This window comes from Planococcus citri, chromosome 4 (genome assembly GCF_950023065.1).
Source record: "Planococcus citri chromosome 4, ihPlaCitr1.1, whole genome shotgun sequence".
In the NCBI taxonomy this organism is placed as follows: Eukaryota; Metazoa; Arthropoda; class Insecta; order Hemiptera; family Pseudococcidae; genus Planococcus; species Planococcus citri.
In genome coordinates, this window is record NC_088680.1 from 22,857,552 (window position 1) to 22,863,551 (window position 6,000).

Here is a 6,000-nt window from a genome sequence, read left to right on the forward strand (position 1 = left end):
TTATAATTAGCTCGGATATACGCGGTATACGTACCTTTGAAGTAGAGACGACCTTATACGCTTTGACGTGACTGACGTCTCAAGAATATGCATAGGGAAAATTCAAAATTTCCTTTCGTCATTGCGGTAGCTGCCGTTACCGGGTATAAAGTTTAGTATGTACGAGTACCTACCTATGTCGAGTTTATTAAAGACGAAACACCACCGACGACCGGAGCTTGTTGAATGTAATATGAGAACACTGCCATGCCACTGTCGCTGTCGTTATAATATGATGGTGTGGTGTATATTTAACGTTAGTAGCTACAGAGCTTCTACCATTCGTGGCATATTCTAACATAATTTAACGTGTATTTCACCTCAGCCGGACAATCTCGTTTCCGAAATGCTTTAAAAGCGACGACGACTACCAACATCAAATTAACCAAGCTAACAAGCTGACTAGTGAATAAAAACTTTTGCGTAGTGGTATCTGGTCTATTGGCCGGTGGCAGCGGCCTTTTCCGACTTTATTATGTACAAAAGACTCGCCTATTACTTGCCAAAGCTTTTTGTAGGTCTCTTGTTAGAGCACCTGTGTGTATATTGTGAATTCTTACGAGATTTAATCAAGTTCTCGTAATAATGTACAGTACCTAATAGCTAACTCGATTGTAATTTTCGTAATGCGCCTGTCGTATATAACTTTATACCTTGAATAATACATAGGTCACTGGATAGTATAATATGGTTGAAAATAAGCCAGATTTTAGATTAAATTATTGAATATCTGGTCCTCTTTTTAATCATGGTTATAATAACTTTATTCACCAAATTCACAAAATGTCAGAATATTAAAAAAAATATGAAAGTGGACTTGGGGCTTTTTAAAAGTTATGATGAGGTCATCTCACGTCAATTCGACCTAGAAGAGTGGTGGGGGGGGGTTGGCGATTTTTTTGAAATTTTTCCTGTGGAAAGACCATCTGAAGGGATGACCAATGACGCAAATCGCAGTCCGCAAGCCCTTTTTCAAAGGCTGCTAGGAGTTGTCAAAGTTTTCAGTGAACTTGAAATATCATCCATTTCAGCAGTGGATTACTCGATTACCGCAATACCTACCAAAATTGAACTTTTCCCAATAGTTAGTGATCCCCCCCCCCCTCCACCTCCCCGTACGTGGAATAACCCACTATAATAATTTGAATCGCTTTGTAAACAAATTTCAGAACTGTCTTGAATATGAATCAATAAAATTGAAAAAGTAAGAAATTGAGAAGAAAGTTAAAACAAAACAATAATTTATCAATACTCGTTAACCATGCGAATATTGAAGTACGAGAAAGGTTTAGTTCTCGATTGAGGCACATCAATTTTTTCCTGTGATAAGTAAGAGTGAAGGAAACACCTACTTACTATGTATTGTATATCGACATCGACTGTGTCAATGCAAAACCAATTTATGCTACATTTTTTTTCTGGTTGCTTAATATGCACCTAAGGAATCAGAAAAAATAGCAAAAATGTCATATTTGAAAAAATTGTGTGTTAGCTACGTCGTGGTCCTGCAGCCACCCAGTCGATATGTGTTGGGTAGGTCTAGGTACTAAGTGAACAATTTCTAGCCCCCTCAAACTTTATACTTATCCATTTTCCGAAAAAATTGGGTACTTTAAATTATAAATTTACTTACATATTATAATGAATTATGTTGTACTATTTTCTTCGATCATTCGTATCAATTGTTTACGTGATGGCCCCTGAAAACAACAAAAAAAGTTCATGGTGCATCTAACGCTTCGAGTCTATGGTATTATCTGATCAGCGAGCTTCAAAGTTCACTGATTCTTGGCTCTTCCAAATCTTTATCATCTTTTTCAACTCGTGTTCTGGCTAATTTAGGGGCGAACGGAGCAGAAAAAGATGATGTGTACGTAAAGTATAATAAATTACCAAATAATTTTCCACTAACAGGAAAATTTTACGCGATCTTCAGGCGAACTATTTATTTTTTTAGAGAAGTAACATAGTTGACTGACGCCATTTTTCTGATGATCAGAAAATTCTCATGCAATCATTATGCTTATGATTTTACTATTAATGATTTCACTCTACTGGTCCATATAGGCTAAGTTTGAACTTGATGCTTTTTTTTTGGGGGGGGGGGGGGTATTTTGTATGTAGCATTCAGTATTTTTATTTTCTTTATATTACAGGGTGTACAAAGTAATCGAGCAACATCGGGATATGAAATCCCAAATGTGAATTTGAAAATTTTGATTAAAAAAAATTACTCACTTGTAAAGTTAAATGTGAACACCCCAATCGACGTCCTTTTTTAATTGTTTTGAGTTGCACAATATTATTCAAGTAGGTAATTAATTACCTATTTATCAAAAAAAAAATTTAAAGCAAATTAACGTTTATGTAAACAGTAAAAGCTTACCATGAGTATACGGAAATTCACGAAAGCGAAGACTCCTTTTAGCTGAACATTACGCAGCCGCTTGAATTTACGTTTCACAGCAGAAACAAAAACCACGAAAGATTGCCATATTTACTATTTTTTGTGAAATATTATTATGAATATCCTCATCAAAGTATGGTGTAACAAAGTGTAGTTTAAATTCAAAATTTCTCCCACTTTTAAAGGTATCCAATTCAGTGATGGCAAAACTTTTACAGTTCAAGTTTTCAGTTTTTAGTTCTGCTTATTATTGTTAGTATTCTTTATTTTTTTTATTGAGCGGAAAAACAATTCAGATAATCATGGATGTTCTCCAGTCCAGTTGCGCACTACGGTGGGTCGTCTTCGATTATTATTTTTTTTTTGTGGATTAAAGAGGGGATGCGATTAAAAGTTGTTAGAGAGACTCAAAAGATTACAGGGAAAAGTTTTGACTCCAAACTTGAACCATTACTTTCCTGCCGGGTGGGGTATCAAATTTAAAATTTACATTGAAAATCCTCGAAAAAATTTTTTGGTGGTGATGATTGATCATCCATATCTATTTTGAAAAGAGAACACATTTTTCGGAATTTTTCCACTTTTGCAGATCATTTTACGCAACTTCCGAATGTGTCTAAAATTGTAGGTATTATTTCTGTGAATCATACAAAACCCCTGTAAAAGTGAAAAAAAAATATATAAAAGATTTTCTTGCGGCTAAATGGATATAATACAACAATAATAATTGAAATAAATTCCAAAAAAACTTTTTTTAAATTTGAAACCTCGCTATGAAAAGTGGCGGTTCAAATGTGAAGTTCAAAATTTTTTCTGTAGTCTTTTGAGGTTCCCCACAGCTTTTTATCGAATCCCCTTCCAATTTTCTAAACAGAAGGTCGAAGTTGACCCACCCTATTGTGCATCGTGTTACAAAATTGGCGATTCTTTTAGTTCTTCTACTCGATCGATTCAGCTGTTAAGGATTGGAAACCTCACCCTTGGGGGGGGGGCATCAAAAATCAAAAAATACATCACGTCGCTACGTATGGTACAGTTATTGTAATTCTGGAGGTGTGTAAGTTGTTTCTTTTGCACATCTGCCCATCTCCATATTTTTGCAAGTTCGCTTGTAGCACATGAGGGTATATTTTTTATCTGAAATATATGCACAAAACCGGTGTCAAGGAACTATTTTCTGATCCATAGTATAAAGTGTACTTACTTACTTCCGATCCAAAATATAAAGTGTACTAGTCATAGTGTGCCGCGCAAGATCCATCCGTTCGTCCTGATCAAGCAGTCGGAGTAAGATTTATTTCTCGACTGAGTCACATTAATTTTTTCCTGTGATAAGAGTAAAGGAAACATCTATAAGCCTACGTATTATAACGATCACGATTCAGTAATTTTTAACTCTTTTTTCTGGATTCCTTCCACTAATTCTAACTCTTGAAAGTGATAGTCGATGAGTTTTGAGTCGGGAAGCCAAAAATTGTCGGATCGTTTATAAAATTTTATTTTATTCGGGTATTATTCGATCAGGTTTTTATAGTCTATCGACGAATTATTTACACGACTAATTTGTATTATCAATATATTCATCGCCTTAATCGGAGGTATTAACAAGTATTTCGACATGCTTTTTATTTTTCAGTTTGTCCAGGATGCTGGAGATAGGTAGGTATATTGACTGCGTCTATGCTGAACCAATTAAATTGTAGGTTAGGTACGTGGTCCTGCATCCATGCAGTCGATAGGTGCCGGGTACAAAGAGAATAATTTCTAGCCCCTTCGAACTTCATATCCGTTATTAGAAAAAATTGGATACTTTGAATAATAAGTTTACTTACATTATAACCAATTGACCCCTTCGAACTTCATTTCCATTATTAGAAAAAATTGGATACTTTGAATAATAAGTTGACTTACATTATAACCAATTGAAACTATTGATTTCGTTGGCTAGCGTTGTTGTTACATTATCAACCAGTCACGTTCCGCGACCCCAGCGATTCTGGTGAACGTATGGAAATGTAGAAAACATCTTTTAGAACCACTGAAAAAACAAGAATTGAAATGAAAAGCTCGACTCGAAAGTTGAAATTACGAGTAGTTGCTATCCAACTCGAGCGAAGATCTTTTTTTCAATAATTTGACAATTTTATTACAAATAGATTGTGATCGATATTTTGGAGCTTGCGAAAGGACACGATTTTTAAAGTGTTGATTTAGTGTACGAAAAAGTACATCGATAATGCATACGAACAGTTTGAAAGAAACTTAAAGACTGAAAAACTGAGATTTGTTTAAAAAGAACTAAAACTACTATGAATGGGAATGTATAAATTTTGAAAAAAATAGCCAGATAAATTCTCCCCTTTGGGGTTTTTGTAACTCGTGTCGTCTTTATGGAATACGGGTAAGCCATTACTTCCTTACACCGTATGAGAATGTGGCAAATAAGGTAGATATTAGGTTACCTAATTGTTTGTTTCATTTTTATTAATTTAATATTGAAACCAAAAATCCGCTGGAGACTCCAGAACGGTTCAAAACTGTTATAAATCGACTCGGAAGGTCAGAAATAGGGTATAAACCAAATTTCAGCTTTCTTGGACAATTTGCTGAAATTTTGATTTTTTTCAAATTTTAGTCATTTGAATTTAAGCATCCCACGTTGATGCTGGTGGTATATTTTTTAGGGTCCTATTTCGACTCCCCTCTGTCCGATTCGAAAATTTTGAGATGCTTTTCTTGTTAGTCAGAATTAATCTATGTCAAGTACCTACGTACAGGGTGTCCAAGAATAACGGGTTTTAATTAATTTTCATATGTCAGGATGGGAAAAAAATTTTCACAAGTCAAAATTGATAAATAGCAATCGAGAAAATTTTCGTTCAAGTTATTGTTTCTTTGCAAAATGAAAGCTTCTTTCGTATTTCATTGAGACAATTGCTCAATCGCCCATTTTTCCAATGATTATTCAAATTTTACAATTTTCAAGTAGGAAGTTTTCTCTTCTTTTTGATAAAATCAAAATCCTTTTTTGTTGGACACCCTGTATATTCGACTTGAAACTTTTGTCCGAGGGTTGAAAATCATGATTTAAAAATCATTGTAGGTAAGTTTTTTTGTACAAACTTTTCGAATCTTTCGGCGATACATTATCTATCATTTTCTGCGTTTTTTCTTTAATTATGGCCAGTGTGCCATAAAACATTCGATTCATTATATGATCTTTACAAATACGAATAATATTATAGATCCGAAATTCACGATTCAAATTGAAAGAGTAGTAAAACAATGCACAGATGAGGTTAATGGTTAATCGTTCAGCTATAGTGTGTAGTTGAAGGGTTAAACTCATGCTCACTTTAAAACCAGTGTTAATACTTACTTAATTTATTTATACTATGATTGTATATTAATTGTAATAAATCCAGTGGTTTCTTTACATTACAGGAAAACAATTGAACGCGAATGATCTCTTATCGATCGGTTCCCTCATCGTTGGTTTCTTCCAAAACATTTCTTGGAGTATTAACGTCGATCTGCAATAAATAACGAAGGTT

General features: G+C 34.3%; 1 protein-coding gene across 6 annotated transcripts in view; it reads left to right on the top strand.

The window, feature by feature from the left end:
* Nucleotides 1-6,000, top strand: part of LOC135843515 (potassium voltage-gated channel protein Shaw-like) — a 761,198-nt gene that overhangs the window by 474,992 nt on the left and 280,206 nt on the right. The window lies entirely within an intron of this gene.